At 29.9% G+C, this 27,804-nt stretch overlaps 1 pseudogene; it reads left to right on the top strand.

The window, feature by feature from the left end:
* Nucleotides 1-27,804, top strand: part of LOC142322584 (general transcription and DNA repair factor IIH helicase/translocase subunit XPB-like) — a 43,034-nt pseudogene that overhangs the window by 8,584 nt on the left and 6,646 nt on the right.

Genomic DNA, 27,804 nt, shown 5'->3' with positions numbered 1-27,804 from the left:
GCAAGAAAGAATGATCCTCTCTGGGACATATCCTTTGTAGCATGAGATGGACTAAAGAGAAAACTGTTACAGGTATATGAATTGTTTTGTAAATTATAAGATGAAGTAGTTCTGTAGTTCATCCTTTAAAATAATTTTTTTTTATTATAGGAAAAAATTGAATTGGTTCAAAAGAGATGTATTGAATTAGAGCATCCGTTACTTGCAGAATATGACTTTAGGAATGACACCGTTAATCCAGACATTAAGTGAGTATGAATATTTTATGATTGATCCTGGAGTTGTATCAGATCTATATTTTATTGCTGTAGTCTTTGAACAGGTGGTTTTGAAACAGTAATTTTTGTTTTTAAGTGGTTTAGTTACAAAATTTGAGAATGGTATTTGCACTACTTAAATATATGTTACTTCTTTAATTTACCTTTTATACCTTGGAATTCTCCATTAAACTCTTAATGTTATAGATATTCAGGTATGTTATGACTAGTTTTTTTGTCAGGAAGAATGTTAAATTGAATAATGTTTAAATTGTTTTTTTAACAATTTAACAGAGATTAGAAAGAATGTCATTATTGGTTAGAATAAGATTAAGGAAGTCATTTTTCCAACTTGAAATAACTAATCACTTGAAGTTAAAACTCTGAATAATTGTGTTAATGATTAGTTCAAAGTAATAAAATATGGCAGTCCTGAAAAATGGTCCTTTCGTACATGAAATGTTTAAGAAAATAGCTATTGAAGTAAGATAAATGTCAATTCTAAACTTGCTTATTAAAGCAGTTCCAAACAAACAAACTTAAACTGTAGAAGTTTCAGTTCATTTTTAATTGTTTACTGGTCTTAACAGAGGTCATTGTCCATAGCAGCCAGTTGGGCTAAAAATTAGAAAAAAAAACAAATATTAGCAGTTTTATTGGTAATGTACGATTCAGTTATTAAATATTTAATTATATTGCTTTATTTGTTTCACTTATTAGTATCGATTTGAAACCATCTGCAATTTTGCGACCATACCAAGAAAAGAGTCTTCGTAAAATGTTTGGCAATGGTAGAGCGAGGTCTGGAGTCATAGTCCTTCCATGTGGTATGTATATTATTTATGTATTTAACAATTTAATCACTGTTATTAATGAAAAATATAAATTGAGTATAAGTTTTTTTCTTAATGTATTTGTGTAAGTATCCTTTTATTTAATCAATTACATTTGATGTGTTTCCAGTATATCATTTGAATTAGAAGGATTTAAATTTAATGAACACAGTAACATATAAACAGTTTTTTTCATAAAAATGTATAATTGAAAAGGAAAAAATATTATAATTGGTTATTGAAATAATAAATACTTGAAGGATTATGAGTTATAACCGAACATAACTTTATATAATTCTATCTATGGATAAAAACTATATTTCAAAGCATATTTTATGGATAAAACGTTTTCATTTGTAATTTCATTTAAGGGTTCTTAAACAAATCCAGTTACCCTAAATGATTCTTAGAAAAGTTGTATTAGTACTAAATATGTTGTTATTACATAAAATTCTTAGATTAAGATTGGAAACATCATGCCTAATAATCTTTACATTGAATTTTAATGATGTTAGCATAGTGTAAAACGTTTTTGGTTAAATTAAATTACTAAAGATGTAGTTGAAATAGGAAAGGACATTTGGTTTCAAAGGTTGAGAATTATGACATTCAAGAATTTATTTTGATAATTTGACTTTAAAATTAAGAGTGTATTATAAAAGTGAGAGGATTTTTATTTCTCCTTAGAATGTTTTGACAGTTAACCGGTCAATTAACCAGCTAGGTAAAATCAAACCTAGTCACTAAAATAAGCACAATCCAATAACTCAATCAAATTTTTATTAAAACAAAATTAAAATCAAACGCAAACTCTATAAAAAAAGTTTTTGGTATGATTCTTCAGTATGATGAGCGCTGTTGTTTTATTAACTTTTTGTAGTTCTGAAAGTAAAGTTATTGACAAATTAATCTGCAAGGATAATTTTTTCTGGGTGAGTTGAATTATATTGTTCTTTCACATCCTCAATAACTTCTATGGTTAAAAGTGATGTTGACTTGAGCCCTATTGATTCTACGTACATAACTATAACTTAAAACTTATATTATTGACTTATTAGGAATTAAAAAATTAAGGAAATATCAACTTAACTTAACACACATATTTGGAAGATTTATCTATAAAATAATTTCTACAATAAATACAGGTTCATTCTTGGATAATGACATAGCTGATACAACACCATAAAATAATGGATAATGAAATGTTGAGAATAGAACATGACAAGGTTACTTCAGTTGCTGCTATATGTTAAATTTGGGTACAGTATTGCCATCTGGTAAATATTGTACTGTTAGACTTTACTCATGCATGCGTAAGTTATACGTATTCATTTTAAGGTTTGTTTCCTGTTTTAAATGCTTGACATGCATTTTTGTCAAGTAGAAAGTATTCCAATTTTTTTTTTAGTATTACACTCGAAATCATATATGTTCTGTTCTCTTATTTCTTTTATAAGATTTATGTTTTAATTGGGTTTTTATTGTGATATAAATTCATTATTTTAATGTGACTATTTTTATTACAGGGGCTGGTAAAAGTCTTGTTGGAGTCACTGCTTGTTGTACAGTTAGAAAAAGAGCATTAGTATTATGTAACAGTGGTGTTTCAGTTTAACAGTGGAAGCAGCAATTTAAAATGTGGTCTACTGGTAAAGCACTTTTTTGTTTAATTAAATTGCTGTAAAAAATAAGAAAAAAGTTGTAGATCTAATATAACTGTAAACATAGTAAAATTTTATCAGACTCATATGATCTGTTTTTGAGAAATTCAGTTTTGAGTTTTCTACAGTTATAATTATATAAAATTGAACCTGATATGTATATTTATATATATATATATATATATATATATATATATATAACCTTTGATCCAACAATGTCAGCTTTATATATATAAAACTGTTTTAAAGAAGTATAGCTTTACAATTTTACAAAATAGTAGTAATGCTTATCTTGTAAAACCTTTTGAATTTGACTTGGGATGATTTATTTATAATTTTATTATCAAATAAAATTTGATAAGTTAACATACAAGCCAAATTATGTTAATTTTTTTCTATTGTACTCAAGTTTTGTGGTTGGACAGTACAACTTGTTTTGTTGGGAACAATGTGTTAAGTTTTTGTAGTTACCTGGTATAAATGAGAGGATTTTCAGTCCTTAGAAGATTGTTTTAAAGTTAAAATAGCCAACCAGATAAAACCAGACCTACTCACAAAAATAAGCACAGTCCAATATCTCAATCAAATTTTCATTAAAACAAGATACTCTATAAAAAGTTTTTATAGTGTGGTTCTTTCAGTTTATTTTGATAGCCTCTAATCTTTGAGGATAATTTTTAAGAGTTTTTCTGGGTGAGTTGAATTCATGTGGGTTCTTTCTTGTCCTCTCAATAATTCTATGATTAAAAGTGATGGTTGGCTTGAGCCCTATTGATTTTATATATATATATTTAAAAACCATGGTTTTTTATATATATAAAAAACCGTGTCTTACAAACTTATGTATTAGACATGATAACTAAGTATTTACCAATAACTTCAATAACCCCTATTTATTTACCAATAATTTTCATTGGGCTTACCTTACCAGTCAAAACTCAAGCACATCTCATGTAACCGTATTTATTTATAATAAAATATATCCTGGTTATTTTCTATCAAAGATTCGTCCATTGATTGATGATTGGTCTGTACACTGTAAAAGTGCCAATTTGAATGATTAATTTATCTGACGCAGATATTGAAAAATTGATAAATAATGTTTTTAGTATACATTTTCTCAGTTCTGTTTTCTTGGTCAACACATATTGTAACTGAAAATAGAGAAACAATGATAGCAAATGTTACATCTATGTTTGATGAGTTTCATATATATTACATTCAAGCTGGCAGTTAATAATAATTGTTTTTAATAATTTTACATTCAGTTGCTTGCATCTTTGTTGATCGTAATATGCATTTCTGAAGTATTATTTGAATACTAAGTATTAAAGTACTTAAAAAAAAAGTATTAAAAAGTAAAAGTAAATGCTTATAATATTTACTAAGTATGTATAAGTTAATGTTAAGTATTTTTATAATAAGTAAAATTTTCTCGTTTTTTGTTTGGAATTATTATAACAATACTGCTGACACTCTTCTGATAATATATCAAAACATCCTTTTTTGAAATTGCACTATTTATTTTTTTTTTTTTTGTTAACAGAAAATGAATTTTTATTTGTTTTTAGATTGAAGAAAGCTTTTTTATTCATACATGAGTATAACACTATTTTTAAGTTTTATTGTATTAAACATTATAATCGTGACTAAATTAAAATATTTTTTTATACTTGACAGAGAATCTTCGTAATTATTTTTTTGTTTTGTTTTTTTTTCATTAAAATTTTCAAAAATGAACTTTGTTGTAAGGTAAACCAATTTTTATAAAAAATAATATAATACTACTATTGCATTTTTAGTTTTCAAGGGCACCCTGTAAGCTATAATTTAAAAGATTTCTGATTTTTATTAAAAAGTAAAATATGTCTAGGTTTCCAGGCCGCACATTTTTTCTGAATTTTCAGCTTTAAGTGTTAAAAAAAGTATGTCACTGTTTTATAATAGAATAAATGTCAGAATTTGAAATCTAAATGTATATTTTCTTGAAAAAGATGAAAAAGCAAATTATTATTTATTTTAAGTTATATGATAATATTATTCAGTGAAAATGAAAATGTAAATGTGGTTGCTTATTTTTTTATATTACAACAGATGCGAGACATTGTAAGATGTGTTTAATACATCACTAAATTTTGAAACCAGTGTTTTAACTTGTACTATATAAATTAATGTATGAAATATGAATAAATATATAGAAATGAATAGTTATATAAAAGCAATATTTTTTAATTTTAATCACTTATTTCATTTTTATTTGTGTAGCGGATGACAGTATGATTTGCCGATTTACATCAGAAGCCAAAGATAAACCAATGGGTTGTGGTATATTAATAACAACATATTCAATGATAACACATACACAAAAAAGATCATGGGAAGCAGATCAGACAATGAAGTGGCTTCAAGATCAAGAGTGGGGTATAATGGTACTTGATGGTGAGTATTTATTTAGATTTTGTAATTTTATTTTCTCTTATAAAACTTATGTCTGAACTTTGTCAATTTTTGGACAGTTTAGTTAAAGAATATAAAATTATGAATATTTTCAGCATAAATGTTTACATTATTGAAACATAATTGCTTATTATTACAGTTAATTTTCCAAGAACTAGTATTAATTTTATTTTAATAAATTTTTACGTATCAATATGTAGTTATTTTCAATTCAGATAATAACCATTTGTCACTAACAAAAATGATTTATATGGTCCGCTTGTGGCTGGATTATCTAAGGAATTATATTATTATTATGTTACTAAATAAGAATTATATATATAAAATAAAAATACTTACTGCTGTGAAAATTCTACTTAAATGAAGATTAAATTTTTCTTATCTGAATGCAGAAGTCAGATAAATAAATAGTCTTATGTATAACATATTTTTTAGTTTTCTTTCCTGTTTTTGGTTTTAAATAACATAATTTTTAATTTGATATAAATGTAGGAGGAAGTTTGAATACATACATCAGATATAAAACTTGCGACAATTAAAAGTGGCACTTATATGTAGTTATAGTATATGTAGGAACATTTCCTGAGGGTGTACAAATTATAGCATACGCAGATGATCTGGCAATCCTTGTGCAGGCCAGAACGATCGATGAAGTTAAAAACAAGGCAAACGCTGCATTAGAGACAGTTGGTAGATGGCTCATTGATAGGGGATTGCAGCTTTCGATTGAAAAATGTAAATACATTAAATTCACTGGAAAACGTGTATTGCAGCCAGTAGATATACGAATTGGAGACTATAATATTGAGGAAGTAACAGTATTAAAATATCTTGGAGTCATCTTACAGAAAAACTGCAGATTTACTGAGCAGGTACTAAGTGTCTGTCAGAGTGCAGAGAAACTGACTAAATGCCTAAATATAATTTTGTCAAAGCAGAGCGCTCCTCGGGCATCAAAAAGAAGAGTTTTAGCGACAACCGTAGTGTCAACAATGATGTATGCCGTGCCGGCATGGAGTTGTGCTCTCACTACTAGCAGAAATAGAGACAGGTTGAAGAGAGCACACAGGGGGATACTACTGGGAGTAGTATCTGCCTATAGAACTGTTTCTTATGAGGCCCTCTGTGTGCTCTTGGGAATGTTACCGATTGACCTTATCGCCAGATATAGAACTGACAGGTTTTTAGGGAGAGCAGAAAATGAAGTCAGGGAAAACATACATAGAATCTGGCAGGAGAGATGGGCGGAGGCTGGAGTGGCTGGATGGACAAGAACCTTAATTCCAGAATTAACAGGCGGCATGGAGAAAATGACTATTGGATCACCCAGTTCCTGACGTGACATGGGTGTTTCAATGGTTATCTCCATAAGGTGGGAAGAAGGAATGAACCCACGTGCATGTACTGCGAACAGGACGATGATTCTGAGCATACGTTTTTAGTATGTAATAAATGGATAAGACTAAGACACGACGCGGGTATTCATGGAAAAACACCGAAGGAGACCATGGATTTCATGCTCAGCAGTAAGGAGAACTGGAGGAAGGTCGCTGATTATATAAAGACAGTACTAAAACAGAAGAATGAAGATGAAAGAAGTATGGGTTTCTAGTATATTAGGTTGGGTGGACAGCCTCAGCGGTGAGAGCCAGCATGCTTAGTTGTGCTGGTTTCAATGATCTGCTGAGGACTCCTTGGGGTGTGCTGTAGGAACAAGAGAGTATTATAAAAAATCCGGAGGTCACATCACGACTTGTAGGTATGATGTGGTTCCATAGAGGACATAATAGAGAATAAAAAATTTCAAAAGAGCCACCGGTAGGCCTGACCTGCCATGCCGGTATATAGCCAGTAGGCGGGGAGGGCCTATTAGAGTAACGGACACTCCCCTGGGTGGCGTAATACCATCAAGTCGGTCCGGCCCAGGGGAGTAGAGAAAAAAAAAGTATCCAACCTTATTTTTTATTGTGGTAACCAGTTTAGCGCAGGAGGTGGACCATTGTGGAATTTGACCTTGACTTATTTGCATATGATTGGTTGTTTTACTGCCCATTACAGTCATTCATTGCATAACAACTGTGGAAGTAAAATGTATGATAGTGCTTGTGTTTCCTTTGCAGTTCAAAATGACTGAACGGATTGAGCAGAGAATCTGCATTGAATTTTGTCGGAAACTTGATGATATGCAAGTAGAGACAATAAGGAAGATTCAAACAGCTTTGGGTGATCAGGTATGGGTTTTAAACAAATTAAAGAATAGTATCAGCATTTCCAAGATGGGCGAACATCTGTTGAAAGTCAAATGTTCTGGCTGATCTTTCATCAGAAAACCGATAAAATCGAGAAAGTTCATTAGATGGTGATGAATGAATGTTGAAATACAATTAGATAGCTTGAAGATGAAGTAGGAATTTCATGTGGCTCAGTGCAATTGATGTTAATGGAAGATCTTAGATGTGACATGTAGCAGCAAAATTTGCCCCTAAACTTCTCGCTTATGAACAAAAGGAAAACTGCAAGTTGCACAAGACAGGATAAATGTATTACAAGCATAGGTCTATGGTAATGACCCTGAAACAAAGTTTCAAGGTCGCAGTCATCTCATTGGAAAGTTTCATGTTCTCTGTGACAAAAGAAAGCCAGACAATCACGAAGCAATATAAAGGTCATGCTTTAATTTTCTTTTGATTATCAAGGCATGCTTCATCACAAGTATGCTCTTGAAGGACAAAGTGTCAATGAAGTGTCAAAGTGTCAATTGTTACATATTTGTTCTTTGTCAGTTAAGAGTTGCTGTTTGATGCAAGAGATCACAGTTTTGGGAAAATGGTGATTGGACAATTCTTCATGAAAATTCTCCAGCCCATGCATCACATTTTATTTAGAGATTCTTGGCAAAACAAGGGATTGAACAACTTCAGGCTCCTTCCTCACCAGACACAGCTCCCCTCAATTTTTGGCTGTTTCCTAAGTTTAGAATTCCACTTAAAGAAAAATATTTGAAAACAGAGAAGAGACAAAAGAAATATGACAAATCATCTTATGGAGTTCACTAAAAATTACTTGGAAAAATGTTGACAACAATGTAAACATTACTGGGCTAAGTGTGCTATATCAGAAGGGGCCTAATTTGAAGGGTACAAGTCATCGAACTAAATATATTTTTGTTTTTATGAGACAAGGTCAGATACCTTTGGTCACTTCTTGTATGACCATTTTTTGGGTCTAATGAAAATTGGTTACATTAGACATCTGGTTGCTATACAGCAGTGCTTACTACCTTCTGGGGAGATCATGATAAAGAATTGAAGTGGGGTTTTTAGGATTTACAAATTAAAATCAAAACACCTTACTAAAGTTGTACATTTAATTTGTATGTAAGAATGTATAAAAAAAACTGATTTATTTTTATTGTATTTATAAATTACAGATTTTTTTATTATTAATACATATTAAAGTACTATTATTATATGTTTAAGAAAATAGACAATTTCAATTAGAAAAATAAAAAATGCTTCAGTATTTCAGTTTTTGAGTTAAAAAAAAAAATAGTTTGATAAATGTGATCTTGACAGTTGAAAATTGTTTTGGGTTTAAAACTATGTATATTCCAAAAACTGTTCACACTTGATTGCATGCTTGTAAAAAAAATGAAGTCAGAATTTTCTGTATCATATTTTGATAAATTTTATTTAGTTCTGAAATACGCTAGAATGAATCAAACTCCCTTTTCTCAAGTGATATCATTCAGAAATAAAATTTTTTATAAATCTGTTTGTTTTATCATGGCCAGTATTAACTTAACATCTCAGTTTTACAGACCATACTATTCAGTGTTTAAAGTGTTCAAAAATATAAAGGAAGGCCAGTCCAAAAAAGAGAGAATTTGACAGTAGTGCAGAGTAACTAGATTGTTCATTTTTCAGGTACTTGAAAAGTCTTGCTCTTAACTGAAAAACTCTTTTCAAGACTTTACCCTTTGAAAGCTGCTTTACTTCTTTTGGGTAACTGGATTTTCGTAGAATCAATCCACATTTTCACAAATTTCATTGAAAATATGAGTTCGCATCATTCCTTTTTTTTTGGTGAAATTAAAATAATCCGTTTCAGATAGCCATGATTTTGATGCAAAACCTACCTACTTTTCATGAAATTTACCTACTTTAATGGTAAATTTTAAAACAGTCTATTTTAGTTGGTAATGATTTTGATGCAAGAAACATCTTGTAATAAAATAGTACAGCCATATAGCAATTTGAACATTATCTCATATAATCTGACAGTGAACTCATCCTTATAATCCTATCATTACCTTGGTGTCTTCAGTATAGTAAAAATTTTTCTCTACTGCGTTGCATAAAACTGTTGAATTGCTTTTTATAGAGGCAATTTTAACTTTTAAAAAATTACCCAATTTGATTTTTTGTCTGGGTGTTTTTTGTATGTTTCATATTTTCTTGTGATAACACTTCTGGACAGACTACATGTGAGATTTATTGAAAATAATAGTAAAAGAAGTTACTGTTTGAAATATTCATCATTATACAATTTGTTATTTTTTTTTTAATCTTGTTACTGAGTAGAAGGTTGTAATATTTAAAAAATTTATTAATCTTTAACAAAATTCATAAAACTAGTTGTTGAATGATATATTTTACTCTTCTATCTGTATTTTTATGCTTTTATGTAGTTCAGTTAATTCCAAAACATTCCAGTATCATCTAGCAGTTAGTAGAAATAGATTTTTGAATGTCAAAAGAAGTCAAAAAAAACGTTTGTATCAGAGAATTATAGTAAATATAATAAGGGAGTTACATAAGCATACTACCTTGTTTGGAATAATGAAGTTGTAAAAAAACAGAGAGACATCATTTTAGATAGGCTAATAGGCTAATTGTCTTGCAATTAGTAATAGGCATGCATGCAATTATTAGTGTGAATGGTACTACTTATTAAGAAGGATGAATTAGCTGAGTATTTTTTTTAAAAATTATCTTTTATGAAAATGTATGTGTAAACTGTACTAGTAGTAAAAGGTACCCCTGACTTGTAGTCTGATGGCTCTAGATTTAACTTATTGTTTAATAATTGTTCAAATGTTGATTGTTTTTTCAACACCAAATGAGTAGTACTATTCCTTTCAAAATCATTGAGCTTAATCTTTGCACCTAACCTTTCCAACATCATAACTACTTTGATTTTTCAAACTTTAATTTTTAAAATTACTTTTACTGTGTTTTCTTAACACACATCAGTATACAGAATTAATTTTTTTTTTACTAAAGAAACTTAATTCAAATTCTAATTTGAATTTGGCTTTAGTAACTTTTTTATTACTTCCTTGTATGAAGTAAAGGAATGTTGTGATTGCAAAAAAATTTGGTTTTCAGATTTCAACAGAAATATCCATATTGACCATCCCTAAATCCATTTTGACTAGTTTCAACATGACATTTGTACGTATGTATCTCGCATAACTCAAAAATGATTAATCATAGGATGTTGAAATTTTGGATTTAGGATGTTACTTATTTAGTTGTTCACTTCCCCTTTTGATTGCAATCGACTGGACCAGAAGTGTCCAAAAAAGCCCAAAATCCAAAAAACTGAATTTTGGATTTTTTCTTAAGTACAGTAATACGCTTTCATTGAGAACTTTTCAATGATATGTCATAAATGGTACTTATTTTCATTGGTTCTAGAGTTGTAGCCAAATGAAATTTTAAATAATGAAATATTTGGATTTTACAAGGGACGGCACATCGGTTCAATCTGATGTCATCTTCTTTTTTTACTTTCTTTTTAATTTAAATATATTGATTTATTAACCTCTGATTGTAGAAATGTTTTTACAATAAATAATAATTCAACAGTAGCAATAAAAAAAAAAAAATATTAGAAATTATTAATGAAATAAAATTTTATGTATTTTCATTTAAAAAAAAAAATGTGTATATGCAATTAAACAGGTGTACAAGGAAGTCATGTGGTATTATCGTATTTTTTTATTATTAATAAATAAATCAATTCCTAATGTAGTAGAAAATATGATTTTAAATTACTAATTGTGCGATTACAAATTCTTAATGCTAAATATTACAGTAAAATGAATTATAAAAAATTAAGCCAAATTAAAAAAAAATTAAAAGCCAATTAAAAGTAAAATCTGAAATCAGTAATTACAAACCTTTCTGTATTCTCTCATTACATTCTATAATTTTTGAAAATAATATATTTGTTGTCTTAATGTATCTTAAATAAGTGTAATGAGTTGAAAAATCCTGTCAAAGGAGTAGAATGGTTTCAAATTTTTGAAGAATGGAAAATCTGTAGACTGTATCGGTCTTGTTTACAGAAAAATTTTTTAATGTGTGTACACTGGAAAAAGAATATTTTCTGTATATTTTGATATTAATAAACTGTTTACTTTTGCATTCTAATGTTAAGAGAGAAATTAAGAGCGATTAAATTGCAGATAATACATGTAAGTTATTTAATTGTTATTTAAGTAACAGGAAACATTGTGTTGAAAATAAGATTAAAAATAAAATCTGGTTACAGATTTTAGCTTTGTTAAAGTGGAATTATACAATCCACTTAGTGCAATTTTCTACTTAATTTGATTTATATAGATAAAGGGGGGATTTATTTAATACCAGGCAGTACTATTATGTATACATCTGTTATATAAAAGGTTTTATCCATTCATTGTAGTGCAAGATAATTTTACTTAGCCGACATCTGTCTGATTAGAGGTGAATTAATATTTAATAAGGAAAAGACATGTTTAATTGAATTTTCAGAATAAATTCACATAACACAGATCAACAGTACTCTAAATGAAAATGTTATACATAATTTTTTTAAGAGTTGTCACTAGCAAATTAATATTTATCGTGGAAATGACTTGTAAAATATCATCTGCATATATGCTTTAAGAAAATTAAGAGATTGAACGACAAAAAAAATTAAGTATGTCTGTTTATCATGGTTTTATTGTGTTACGAAGTAAATATTAATTTATCTTAAAAGGTCTATTACTTCCTTATGCTATAATAGGAAAACATTCTTTAAATTGTAAAAGTTATTAGATCTGTGTTCTTCTTGGACTTATATAAGCAAGATTTATATCATTAGGTCTAGCAATAGTTCCAAAGTTTATATATAGCAAGGAGATTAAAAAGTAAGAATTTTGTAGGTAAATTTTATACCCACTTATATCTTAATGTAATTTTCCATCATTATAATTCATTTGTTCCAGTACTCTTTAAGCTTCTTGATGTCAGAAGAAAAGTCATTTAGTAGACATATTGACCTGTTCATATATATTGTCAATATTTTTTTATTCAAATCTTATGTACCCCAAAATGTTCTTTAATGGTTAAATTGACGATAGCCCGACAACAGTAAATCTAAGTTGGAAGGGAGGTCTGAACATTCTACTTGAGCTGTTGTAGTTTCCATAGTTATCAAGTGGTAATCTGAGGATGAAGATTGTTCTGGAGGAGACAGACAGAAAACAGATGATTTTCAGGCTTCTTTTTGTTTTTCAAATTGCAGAATAGTACTGTGCAGTTGTAGTTCCTTTTTTAAGAAAGTCAAGATAAATTATTTCCTGCAATACCTAAAAGAAAATGTTATTATTTTTTCATTTGAAAATTTGTTATTTCCATGGTAGAGGTGAGCTTGCATATTAGGACTGCATACTTACTCATTTTCACTAGCTTGAGATAGTGCACCTATGTTTCATTTGACTTATTCTTTTGAAAACTTAAATCTTTCACCTTTTCATGTTGCTGCAGAGTTGTGTGATTACAACCAATCTTGTTTTCTTTGGATTCAGGCTGCAAATAGGCAGGTGCAAATTCACCTTCAATCACTTTGCTAAATTTGAGGTCTGTTATTATTCACTATCACTATCACTACCACCATGTAAGTTTTTCAGAGATTTCCCTTGCTGATTTTCTCAAATAAGGTTTTCTGTTCAGTCTGTTTTTTATTGTCTTTGATTCTTGGGCGGTGAGCTTGTAATTCATTTTCACTTCTTTCCTGATGATCACAAAATGACTAACATCATTCCTATATTCCGGACTTTCTTCTCAAACTTATGTTTTAGTGTTATATGAATCATATGTAATGATTCCTACATTACAAAATGATTCCTACAAAATTTAGTAAATTTCTGTACATTACTATTATTCGTTCAGATATAATGATTAAAACTTATGAAGAGAAGAAAAAGAGTAGTCAACACTATTGATGTCAAGTTCTTATATACAAGTGTTTGTTCTATGACTCGTGTTTACCTTGCATTCATTATAAGAGCAAAGCATGAAAATCCCCGTTTTTATTTGAATCCCTCTTGTACATAAAATTGTTATCTATTTAAATTCATTCACCTTAAGAAAGAATGAAGGTATATTTATAAAATGAAGTTATATTTGATGAAAAATACAAGCAACCAAGATCAATATCCATATTAAAAGTTTAAAATTATTTCCAAACACAATATCACATGCTAAGGTGTAATTAATACAAAACTCTCTAGAATTTTGTATAGTAAAACACTATAGAAATCAAAGATCATTAAATATATTTTTGATTGATAAAAAATTCTATATAATTGATAAATTCCTACATCATAAAATCAGGTTGCTCATATTTAATTATTAAAATATTATACTTAGTATGTGGTGATGGTAGCATTAGTAAAAGTTATACTTTGATAATAGTATTGCATATTAATTCTAAGTTTTTAAGAATTTGTATTCTTGTCCTTATGATTTCTTTTATTAAAAAAAGAATCTTTTAAAAATTCCCGTCAAAAAATACTAATTATTGACTCATTTAATTAGTTTTAATGACTTAGAAATATTTATTCACTGAACTGATTGTTCTCTTAAACCGTAAATTTTTTTTTCTAGATTCTAGAAGTAGGTTATACTTACTTAAAAATATTAATTTAAGTTCAGAAGATTCTTGTACTTAATTTACTAACTACTATGATAATTTCCTTAAGGAAAGAGGTAGTTGTCCCTTCCATTTGAGAATGCTGTGTTGGGAAATTTAGATTAAAAAAAAAATTATAAATTGGACAGTTTGACAAAAATATAAAAGCAAGATTAACTAAACTGTGGATGAGATAGGAGAAATGTGAATGAAAGACACAGAGTGAAATGGTAGTGTATAATTCCTACTGATTTAGGTTACTGCATTAGGAAGGAAAATATATAATTGTATTTGAAATTAAAAGTTTTTTATTACATATTAATAAAAATTAAGTAATTTGTTAGAGGAGAAGAAATAAAAACTTGCCTGGATACAACTTGATAAGAGCTAGATTCTGGTATTTACAAGCAAGGAGGTTTTGGGCCACAACTTTGATTTTTAGACTGTGATAAGAAATAATTTTGGATATGGTAGAGATTCTTAGTTTGATTTTCAGTAGGATTAATTAGTTTGTCTTTATTTAAACATTTTTGCGGTTAATAAATGAGGAAAAAGATACTGGATAAAAAAGTTTATTGTATGAGCAGGACTGCTATTGTTTTTCACCATGTTCTAACAATCTCACCCAGTTTCCTTTTTTATCAGACTTATGTATAAGATAGTACTGTATATTCAGGAACTTTGATATAAAATTAGTTAGAATTTGCCTAACTATAAAAATGTTAAACTAAAAATGCTTAAACAAATATAAGTGCTGAAAATAAATGATACATAATTCTTATTACACTTTATAAATAATAAATTATCAAAAGGTAATGTCAGGGATTTTGAGTTTCTTAACCGTAAAGAATGTATTATTAGTAATCAGGTTTATCATGTATTCTTTACAGAATCCATCTAGATCTGTTTAACTTATTTTAGACATTAACTGATTTTTGTTTTAATATTGAAAGAAAATGCTAATAGCAAAAATATTTTCTTTTTACAGAGGTACATACTATACCTGCTAAAATGTTTCGACGTGTATTAACCATAGTTCAGTCGCATTGTAAATTGGGTTTAACTGCAACTTTGTTACGAGAAGATGACAAAATTGCAGATCTTAATTTCCTGATCGGTCCAAAATTATATGAAGCTAATTGGTTAGAATTACAAAAGAGAGGTTATATTGCACGTGTTCAGTGTGCTGAAGTTTAGTGTCCAATGACACCAGAATTCTATCGTGAATATCTTGTTTGCAGAACAAGTAAAAAATTGGTGAGTATTTTTCTTTCTTAATTTTAAAATACTTTATGATAATTCTTTCTGTACAGAAACTTCACTTTTATTTGATTATTTATCCATTCTACAACTAAATATTACTTGTAAATAACTAAACAATATACAAAGTATATTTTAAAAAGTGTTGATTGAATTGTTCCATTGCAGCACTGTGGCTAATGTTTGTACTGATTTTCCACTATTAGAAAGCTAAAGATGCCATACGTGAGAAAGTATTTGTTGGTATGTATATGTGTGTGCTTATGCATGCATTCTGTATTTAAAAGTGTTGGAACAGTGTGCCAACTGTGAAAAACAGCTTTATTTATACCGTGTTTTGAATCCAAAGATTACGATACGTATAGATCTAGATGTTCAGTGAAAATACCGTTCGTGAGGAGGATAGGAGGTGAATTGTAGTTTGATAAAGTGCATGATAACTTGCTGGTGGCTGTTTGTGGTCATTAATGATTTGATGCATGTAGTGGACTTTGCAAGTAATAATAATTGTGATTCTTACAGCTCTTTACTTCTTTTCATAAAAGTTTACATAATTTCTCTGTGAAATTGCCCCAATACATCTAGGTTATTCGAACTGTCAACCAGTGTTAATCACTGAATGCTGAAGGCATCTTTTGAGGGAAAATAAAGTGAGCTGGCAATGTTTTGATCTTTCTCATGTGGCTAGAGGACACAAGAAGGTGGTTTCTTGAAGAAGTTGTCTTTGGAGACAGGATGTGATCTAACATTGTAGCACCATTATATTTTGAAATGAAGGGGTTCAAATTAAAAGAGGCACTGTCAGTTACTTTAATTTTTAAGTAATAGTTTATTTGTAAACACTTAACATAATAATTTACAGGTGTTGAAAATGATATCCATCCACTTTTAAACAGTTATCAACATGTTTGACTATGTTGGCTACTCTTGTTAGCAGTACCCTGTCTATTTACTGTTTGTCTTCAATTTTTTGCAGGGTGTGTGTATTGCTGCTGTAAACAATTTCTCTTAAGTAACCCCATAGAAAGAAGTCTGAACTAGTCAGATCAGGAAATCTCGGTGGCCACAATTATTTAGAAATGATTCTTCCACCAAAAAAAAGCTGTGCGTCTCCATAGTAGAGCGAGTTATATGGCAAATGGCACTGTCCTGTTGCAACAAGCAGTAGTCATGCTCATCCTCTTGCAGTGAGGTTATGAGCTTGGATAATTTCTTGCTAACGGCAGCATCCATAGTTTTGCAAAAAACAAGGGTACTATTATTCCTTGCCTTGAAACTGCACACCATAATGCCTATTTTTTGTGGGTGTAGGTGAGATTCAAAGAAAATGTGTGGGTTTTCAGTACTCCAATTCTGGTAGTTCTGACCCATCAAGCTGAAACCAAACTTTGTCTTTGAAAAACACTTGATCGAAAATGCCAATGCTGCCTCTAATGAAGTTCTTGAAGCATTGACATTTGTGAACCTTTTAGGATAATCAGCATTAGTTAGCCGATAGAAAACCTGCATTCAATACAGATAATACTTCAGCATTCTCCTTATGCAGTGTGGACTGATCTTAGTAAAATGTTCTTTTTCCAGCTTAGTCTTTGCAAAGATCTATGAATACTTATAGCTGCTGCTTTAATGTCCTGTATGACCTGCATTCTCATAATAGGAAAACAAAATGTTCAGGCTATTTCAGCCTATAACTTCATTTGCACAGTTTTTGGGACAGAAAAGATTTCTAGTTGAATTTGTGCTTCAAGGTACAAATGTAAACGTAGCTTCCTATTGTGAGATTAACACTGTGACACGTGATCCATATTGAAAGGTGTTAGTGCTTTCTTGTAAAGTTGTATTGCTTCTTTAAAATCCTAAGCTTAATACTGCTTTTCAAATTCTATTCTTCAAATCTTATCTGAATGGGATGCCTTCAAATGTTCTTTTTCTTAAAAGAAATGGAACGTAATTCAACCTACATTTAGCTGTTAGAATAATTTTCATGTGTTCCTGCATCTGAAAATGTTTATTTCTGATGAACATTTCAATAATGATACTTATGTCAAAAAAGGAGTATTAACAGCCTGCTTCATTTTACAACTTAGGAATGGAATAAGAATGTGTCCTTAGATGTCCCCAAATCATGATGGCGAATTGTATTTCTCTCTATACAATCTCCTTTATCAGTTGTGGAGGTTGAAGTTGTACCTCCTGACGTCAATGGTACTGGCTCAGTTGGTGACGAATTTTGCATTTTGGAATGCAGTCTCTTTAACACTTCTCGTGTTCTAAAAAACTTCACTTTCAAAACAAATTCACTTTAGAAACAAAAAACAAATCACTTTCCAGACATAATAACCCTTACTGCATAACTTTTTTATTTGTGATGAAAAAACTTATATTACACGTAGAATGCATCCTAAATAATAGAAAAATTGTTTAACAAATGTTTCCCCACGTTGCTTTACTTCCATGTCCCAAAAATTGGTTTGGATCTAAGCGGGACATGTATCACAAAAGAGGAGATAATATGATGTTTGATCCAGTCTCACATCTCTTGGTGGTGCTATAGCAGCTGGACCTTTTTGTTGTTTAGTCGTATCTGTTCTTCAACTTCATTTCGGGTCTGACCTTTTGATGGAGTGATGGGTTCCCCGTACTTGCATAAGGCTACTTCGATTTCTGTGAAAAACTGAGCAAGCTTTAATTTAGTTTTTTCACCTCCTTCCGAACAACCCCTTTTATACAGCAACCAGGAATTTACAATTACCAAGCCTAGTAAATGGTAAAACAACCTAAAATACCATTTTTTGCTTCTTAAACTATTCCTATACCTATCGTGCTGTTTGATAAGTCAACTCCTCCCATATGTTTATTGTATATAGTAACTATTTGGGGACATTCGACATTAATTGTTTTGCGTTCTTTTCTATCATACCTTTTTACTGATGTTTTAGGTTCTTCTACAAATTTTGAGGCCAAGATAACAGTTCTGTTATCTTTTCCTACTGCTGATATCTCTACTACTTCAATTGAAATAGTGCACTTTTCAGAGTACCCACAAGGCATTTTGCTCATATACTTTTCATTACAAAGTTTAATGCCGAGAAATCGATTTCTGCAAAAGGTACTCGGACCATGAATCTGCCTCTTTTCCAGTTCCACAAGAAGAGGAAGAGTTATGTAATAATTATCAAAATATAGCTTATAGTGATAGTTCTCGAAATCATTCGAGAATCTTACAATTATATTTGCACTTGGTCCTAAGTCTCATTCTACTTTGTTTGCAAAGCCCCTTATTCCAGCAAGAATGAATATTTTGTATCCCCATCTATGTGGCTTTGCAGGCATAAACTGTTTTAGAAAACAGTTTCTAGTTCATCATCACTATTTAATGATATTGTCATCTGGCAGAAATTTAATATTTTATAACAAAGCTGTTCAAGAAATATAATAAATGAAATTTATAAAATTCAAAAAGCAAAGATTATGAATAAATTTCAGAATGACAGCAGAAAACATGCTGTAAATGTAAATATAAATGCATACAGTTTTGTAAGCAATCAAACATAACCTCAACTAAAATTCAAGTATGTACTACACAGTGGATCTTATGAGATACAAATACTTTTTCAGAAAATATTTGATGATAAACTAAAATAATTATGAAAAAAAATGGTTCACATTAATTTTAAGAACATATCAAATATTACCTATATTTTTTAATATGTTGGCTGGCCTAGTGTATAGGAAGTAGTTCTGGTGCCACAGTGCACAAGGGAAAACCTGTCTGTCAGACCATAACAAATTATAACTGTTTTTAATTTTTAAAGCATGTTTTTATATGTATATATAGTTAAAATTTAATACTAACCTCAAATAAAAAAAAGTGAGTGCACTAGTGCTACTCCTCGCCTCATAATGTTGCACATATCATTTATGTGTTGTCAGTATCATTGGCATTACTCTCCCAATTAATATCTTCTAATTAAATTAAATTCATTGTTAATGTTAATGTACATATACGTTTTCTAAGTAATCAAAAATAATAAAATTACAGTACAAAATTAGCACTAGTCCTTTTATTCCAAAATCTGATTTTACTGTCAGTGATGTTTAGTAAAGTACGGTAAGCACATAAACTTTTTACATTCATTATTACACATTGTAGATATAAGTTTTACATTTGTGCTATAGTTCATCCCCAAACATTTGCAGTATCTACATACCAATGCGCATATCGTCATTAAATTTTCCAATTTTGTTGATTTCTTACTGAAATGGCTTCTAACATATGCTTCTTGACATCCTGTTCATTTGGAATATTTTGTTCAGCAACGGCTTTCCATATTTATCTTAGTCGACTATGTTGAGCATCTGTAAAACTAGCTGCTCCCTGATTGTCATAATCTGAATTTTACTGTTACGAAAATGGTTATAAATAAATGGTTAGAAAAAGGTTCTCCTTGATCTCATACTAATTCAGTAGCCATTGGCAGATGTCAAGAGACAAGCATCATTTCTTTGGTTCCTTGAGAGAAGGAGCAGAACCCAACAAGTTGACACTTAGCTGTACCCAAGCTCATCATGAATGATTTTTTTGCATACTGCCATAATGATCTCAAGTTAAGCAGCAATTTCATCAGTGATGAAGCAATTGTCAGTCATCAAATGGTAACAAATTGCAACAATGTTCTCGTTTGTCAGACACCTTCTTGATGATGGCACTCATTTTCAATCTTCTCTCATCTTTTAGAGAATGTTTTATGCCATAAAAAACACACAGTTTCTGACTATGTGTAATTAAGTGTTATTTTTTACTCAAATTGGAAGTATGTGTGATTATTGAGGATTAAAAAAGGTAATTTCACTGTTATCATTAATAAAAATTAAAAGTTTTTAAGGTTTTCTTTAAAGTTTATTTTCAAATCAGGTCACACTTTTTTATCATATTTAGATATTTATCATTCAGATTACTGATACTCTACCACAAAATGTTATACTCATATGTATGAATTGCTATTTTTGTGAATTGTTAATTTTTTATTGTAATTCAAATTAGAGAATATTTACTAATCTGATATTTTATAATTAAAGGACCAAGTGACAATTTGAAAAAATAAAAAGAAATTAACAAAATATTATTTTAAATGTTAATGCAACAGTTATATCTTTTTTTATTTTTTCATTATCTCAACTTTTATAGATATGGTCTATTTCACCTTGTTCATGTAGTTAATTTTTAAATGCATTGTGTTTCTTTTTCCTGAACTGTTAATAAAGTCTAGGAATCACGATCAAGACTATTAAGTTTATATTTTTCTAAATTTTTCAGTCGTGAATTTCAATCTACTAAGGAATGAATATTGAATTAATAAAGATTTTGACAAATTTAAACAAAAATTTATTTTGGAAATAAATAAAGTACCAATTTAATACTTATTTTAAAATGTTAATATATTTGTAATTTATTAGAAATATATATTTCATATTTAAATATGGTACTTATGAAGTATATTATTTAATTCTGGCACTGTATGTTATTGGATATAATTAATATATATACATACAGACTGCCATATTTAAAACCAGCTCAAAATTGATATATAAAACCTGCAAAAATGTTAGTTGATGTTTAATTGAGCATATAAGTGTGTGTATATGCAATTCTTTATGTATATTTAGTTATATCTAAACATCAGGTACAATGATTCAATCAATTTTCTTGAAGCAATACAAAAATATTACATTATATCAACTATAATAATAATTTCCATCAATTGTTCTTAATTTAAAAATATAATTTCATATATGTATATTTTCTTACCTTAAAAAGATAATTTCCTATATATATATATAAGAATATAAGATATATAAGAATATATATATATATATATTAAGAATATATATATATAAGAATATATATATAAGTTATATATATAAGTTAAGAATATATATATATATATATATTCTTAACTAAATATTTGAAAATTTCTACATCAGTAATTAAGAAAGAACCGAAAAATATAAAACTTCTGTATTAAAAACTATAGTGTATGTAAAATCTAAAGTCCGGTCCTCCCTACAAGCTGCCTCTACTTGCCTCCTATAACTCACCATGTGGAACATGTGCTACTACTGATTACCACAAAAGTAAGACCTCCAAAATGATAGACTTGTATTTATTATTAATTTTATTTTTTTATTATTGTTTATTCTACTATATTCATTTATTTTTTCTATTATTTATTTATTTAAATTTGTCATTTAATTATTTATTTCATTTGTTATTTACGTATTCTACTGTATTTATTTATTTGAGCTGCTATTTATAGATTATTTTGTATGAAATCATTACATGTTTTACGTTTATTATAGTTCGAAATTAATATTTCTGTGGTGTTCATAAATTATTTATTTATTTATATATTTTTTTGTATAATTTAATATTTTTATTTTGAATTTTGTAGGCCTACAAAGTTCAAAATAATATTAGTTATTGGTGCAAACGGTGCTATTTAGAAATAATTTTCGTAAAAACTACACCACGTCAAAGAAAATAACATTATAATCTATAATAAATAAACAACTCATTTCATATATGTTTGTATTCCGTCATCATTATTGCTTAATTATAGCAAAAACATATTTTAAACTTTTTTTTGTCATCTTTTGTTTCCTCCCTTCCAGAGCCAGACCCGCAATTAAGCATAAACTCAGTTCCGGGGGGGGGGGGTGCCCTCACCTTAAAACTACCTCGGAAAGACACAAGGCCCTGCCCAAGTAGCCAGGACTTGGTTTTTTTGATTGTCATGCCTCAAGTAGAGGAATCTTGCCCCCATGCCATAGGGCAAAGGACTCCCATTGGGATTGCGGTTTTGATGCCTTGCCTCTATTTGGGATTCCCCACCAGGACTACGGTCTAATTTTTACCCCTCAAGGGAGTCGCCGCCCAATATCATCATAGGTAGGACCACCCCCGGGAGTGAGGCTTTCCCTCAAAGAAACCATGACGTTCCTATGAAGTAATATTCCCATCAAATAATAGTTTGTCTTCCAGAATGAGGGGCAGTGCCAACGTGACCACCTGTGTGTAAGCCGGCTGCATTGATAAGAATCAATAGTGACCAACTCACCTATTGTTTTGCGAACCTCTCGAATAAACTCGTCCTGCGACGTGAGGGTATCCACGTCTACCAGCTAGGACCATGGTATCACCCACTACCTTTTCGGTGATTTCCTTACTCAGTTGATCTGATGCACCACTATCCGCCCAAACCCGGAGGTAAAGATTCTTCCCTTTGCTCTGCTGGACGGAAGGAACCTCAGTTTACACGGGTGAAACCACCCCCTTCACCAAACTGAGAAGATCTGCGAAGGTCCACCCCTCCGCCTTAACCACAACGGTGGACCCGTAGGTCGCTTCTTGCCTGTAGGCATCGATGATGGCGCGACGCCTGTATCAAATGTACGAGAAGTTGCTTCCTTGCCCTTCTGCCTACATACTCCACAGGCTGTAGTAAAATTTGCCCAATCTGCCCTTGCAGACCACAAAAGCACACTTTTCGATCCTGTTATCCAACAACACCCGCAGGATGGATTGCAGATAGAGGCCATCCCACGATCCCCTGCTGATGGAGTCAAAGACCAGAGCGTAATCGGTCTGACAGAGTGCCACCATGCTGCTTCTACCTTCCTCGGAAAGGTCCCGAGTAGTTGACTGCAAAAGGAAAATCTGAAGGTTTCAATTTACCAGTAGCAACCTAAGCCACGGAGCTTTCTAGTGTACTGTCATATGCTGGGAATGCTCAATTCCAGCTGCCATGTCAACAACCCAGGTGGATCCAACTCCTTTATCCAATCCGTCAGTGTCCTCCATAAGAGTGGAGGATTGAAAGATGGCTTCGGGAGAGTCCCTAAGAACCAGCTACTCAAGGTCAACATCAACAACTCTATCTTCGACCACCTGTCAAAGCTCCTCCAGTGACCAACTTGTGACCCGTCCCAATCCCCCATCTGGAGTCTGAGATGGTGTGACGGAGATGACATAGCACATCTCAGTAGCCTTGTTCTGTATTTGGTCAAACCATTTTTCCCCCTGAGATCCATCTTCTAGTCGGCCCAGAATTTCTTCAAAAGACTGTAACATACAAACACTTCTGTCCATATCCTCGGAGCACCCTTTAATTTCAAGTTTAGTATTCGAGCAAAACACTTCTTCTGTTTCATAACGGTCTGTTCCAAACCTTCCACACACCACTGTTCTGCAGGTTCAGGCAATAGACTTGGATACTTTCTATAAATATATATATCTCCTTGAAACTCCTGCCTGCACTGGGCTTCGTTGAATGCAGCAACTTGTGCTAACCATCCATGTGACAATAGAAACAGAGAACATCTTTTCAGAATCAGAGAACAGGGATATTTCTTGATATGATTAGAAATTCTTTAAAAAAGAGAATTCATAATTAGGAATTAAATTACTAAAATATCTCCCTTCTCATTTGAGTATATAGCAAACAGTTTATTTTTTAAATAAGTTGAAAGATTTATTTTTTTGAAAAAAATCTATTCATTAGAAGAATTTGTTGAGTATTATGCTATCTTATGTTGTAAATTTTGATTCTACAAACTTTAAATATGTATACAAGTGTCTGTATTTGCTGTTTTTTAATCTTGAAGTTTATATTCTTTATGAATTATCTTGCCGTGTTGATCAATATGTTGTAACATTACTATGTTATTGTTATTTTACTTGTAATTAATTGATCAATAAATTCCAAGATGTTCATATTGTTTATAAATATATTTCCTAGAATACAATCAGGAAATATTAGTACCTATTAATGAATTAAGTTATTGCAATGCAGTTAATCTGTGATATGAAGTGAACCTGAAAAAGGCATTTTTTCCCCCAACAATTTAGTTAAAAGCAAAAACTATTTTGCTATCAACGTTATAAATGTTTACATTAATCGTTGGTATATTAGTTTTAAAAAGTTATTGTAATTGTAAAGGTCTACAACAGTGTTTTGTTACAAATTAATAGCTTTGTAACAACATCATTTGCCATCCTAAGATGACCTCTGTTTTGCATTGAAACATCTTATTAAATCGCTAAGTTTTTCATCATTATTAAATGTTTGTACCTATGTACCTAAACATTCCGAAATGTAATAACATCTCTTCAGGAACACTAAAAATTAGAATAAATTTTCAAGATACAAAAACAGGCTTTCGAATCATATTTTGTAACACTCTTCTCATTAAGGTTTTCCTTGATCCATCCAGACAAATGCTGGGGGGGCAGTTCTTTTTTTTTATCCATCGAGTAGCATACCCTACGTGTTCCTGGCTTGATGTACATAATGTATTATTATGTATATGTACCAACCAATATAAAAGATTTATTTATGTAAATAAAATAAAACTGAATAAAAAAAATGATTTAATGTTAACTAAAAAATGCTATTGAAAATAATTAAGTAGAGTATGAGTAAAAACTCCGAATCTTATTCAGCATTTCCCTTCTTATTGGTTACTCAATATGACATGTCAGTCAAACGTCATGTTAGCGTTACATATGTCGTCATCTAGTCTTACAGAAAGAATAACTATGACATTGTGTTATTTTTTCTCTTGTAGAATCTTAACAACATCTAATGGGTAAATGTCAAATTTCAAGCTGAAAATTACCAGTCATTAATGATCAATTACTACATCGTTAATGGTAAAAAATTAGCCAGGCTAATAAATTACAAACTGACTTTCCGGCTGAAAACATCTTTCCATCATTTTATTTAAAATAAGAGATTTTCTGTTATAAAAATATTACACTGTGTTGTAAGTTGCATTCAATGAAGCTGTTTAAATACAATTGAAAATGATAAAAAAATGGAAATTATAATCTCAAGCAACCTGAAATCATGTAACAGTAAAATCATAAGTAGCATAACAAGATTATAATTAATTTACTGCTTAATTAAAAAATCATCTGTAATATAAAATTTAGTATTCATTGAGATTCAACAGAGGTATTTACTAAGTTTTTGTTTTCAGGTAAGCCATAATATTAATTAATTAAAATAACTGAATTTATTAAATTAATTTCTTGTTATGTTTTATATCAGTAATTTATTTTTACATTTTGTTGTGAAACAGGATATGAATTGGGACAAATTGCGAATGAAATTTATGGTGAAGTTTTAGAATTATACAAATTGCCACTGATTAATATTACCATTCAAACTTCACAGGAATTCATCGATCGAGTAAGCCATACTTAAATTTATTCTTAATAAGTTATTTATATAAATTTTAACAATTTACTTGTTTTAAAAACAGTCCTTTTAATTTTTCAATTATATCTGTTGTTGCTAAAATCTAACTTTGTATATATCGTATCTGTTTTATGTAAGTTTTAAGGCTTATTTCAAATCTAAGAACCTGTTGCTAATAAACAGCAATTGACCGCAGCTAATTGAATGTGTACACATCATCGGTTCAACCAGTTTATTAGATCTGTCTTCCTTCAATTAAATTGATTGCCTTCCTATGGCAGTAATAACAATGATTGTGACAATCAGTTCTTTCACTCGCAGCCCATACAGCACAAAAACATCTTCAGGATAGCTAATAGACATTCAAGCAGGATGTCCTACAGGTTCCAAAATTTTGAGGACATCTCTAGAATATAAAAATGTCTTTTCCTGGTGATATCCTAGGGCTATACTTACTGAATGGGATAAACTATGAATTCTTGGGATCTTGTTAGGATATCCCTAGAACATCCTACATACATATGAAATAATTTTCTGATGTCTCAGGATGTCATGTATTGTTTATGATTTGATTTCTTCGTGCAAAAGATCATAATGTTCCCAAAGTTCATTATAAATTGTGTGAAATTTATGGGTCTACAGTATACATAAAGGAAAATATAGTGCAGTGACATTTTGAGTATAACAAGGATGATTCTAATGAAGAGAATAGAAGGTATAACATTCAGACAGGTGGTCTTTACAGACAAGTTAATGTAAAATTAAGATATATAACATTTAACATAACTGTTAAATGTAGTACACATCTGACCGCATTGAGTTCCAGTTATCTGTTCTTGCTACTGCCAGATATTTCACAGTATACAGTGTATAGAATCATTGTTGTTTAAATACTATGCTACATCTTAAACTGTATGCCAGATATATACCAAAAATGTTTGACGGGGAGAAAAATCAGGGGATGCCATCTGTGTATTTTTGACTGCTACAAGAGAGAAGGATAAATGTTTTCCTGATGATTTGATGAAACGAGATTTCTTGAATTTTTAAAACTATCCTTTCAATTTTTAAGTATCCTTAAAAATACGTTCTAAGAAACAAATGTATAGTTTAAATAAAAATTTTTACTTTAGTCAAATTTACAAAATTGTTTCAAATTCAAAATTCATTCTGGATTGCATACTTTGAGTATATATCTAGTGAATAACTTAAATATTCTCATTAATTAATAATCTACCTACATGGTATAGTCTCATACAAATCAATAATAGATCTCATTCTGCTTCAGAAATTGTTGTTTAAATCATTTTGTACTATTCTGATTTTAGCGCTTGCTTTTATTCCTTTAGTTATAGCTTGTATTAATTTGTTCATTCAAAACTTAATTTCATCATATTATCAAGGACTAATACTATTAATTTGATTCATTTATGTAGGTAATCCTTGTGTATAATAGTTTTGATGTTGACAGTAAAGTACAGCATGTGACCCCTGTTTTATATAGACATATCAACAATGACTTATCACGTAATGCTCTCAGCAATAATATGAAGTAAGTCTTAGAATAGCTGTTTTTATGTTGACCAATTATGATAAAAGTAATTTGTTGTAAGGTTTTTTTTGTTATTTTTAGTAACCATTTTTTAATAGTAAAGGTTAAGCAATTAATAAAATTGGATGGTATTTAATTTTTTTACTTTCTGTTAACAAAACCCATTCATTATAAATATTTACAGCTGATTATGTTAGACTAGAAACGTGAACCATATCTCTTATTCTTACAATATGCTATTTATGATATATCTGGGAAACAAGAAAGTGTTGAAAGACAATTAACAAAAATTACTCCAAAATATAGTCATTTTGACTGTTAAACAATTTTCATTAGTATCATATATATATATATATATATATATATATATATATGATGATTATATATAAAAAAATAAAAATTATATATATATATATAATTTTCTTTTAGATTTATTTAAAAATTTTTTTACCAACTGACCTTTCTGATTGAAAAGATCTTTTCACCAATTATTTAAAAAAAAAACTTTCTTTTATAGAACCTACTTACTACAGTAAGTTTTAGGCTGCACACAATAAATTATAATGAAGCTAT

This window comes from Lycorma delicatula, chromosome 4 (genome assembly GCF_047948215.1).
Source record: "Lycorma delicatula isolate Av1 chromosome 4, ASM4794821v1, whole genome shotgun sequence".
Taxonomy (NCBI): domain Eukaryota; kingdom Metazoa; phylum Arthropoda; class Insecta; order Hemiptera; family Fulgoridae; genus Lycorma; species Lycorma delicatula.
This window is presented reverse-complemented; position numbering and strand designations above follow the sequence as displayed.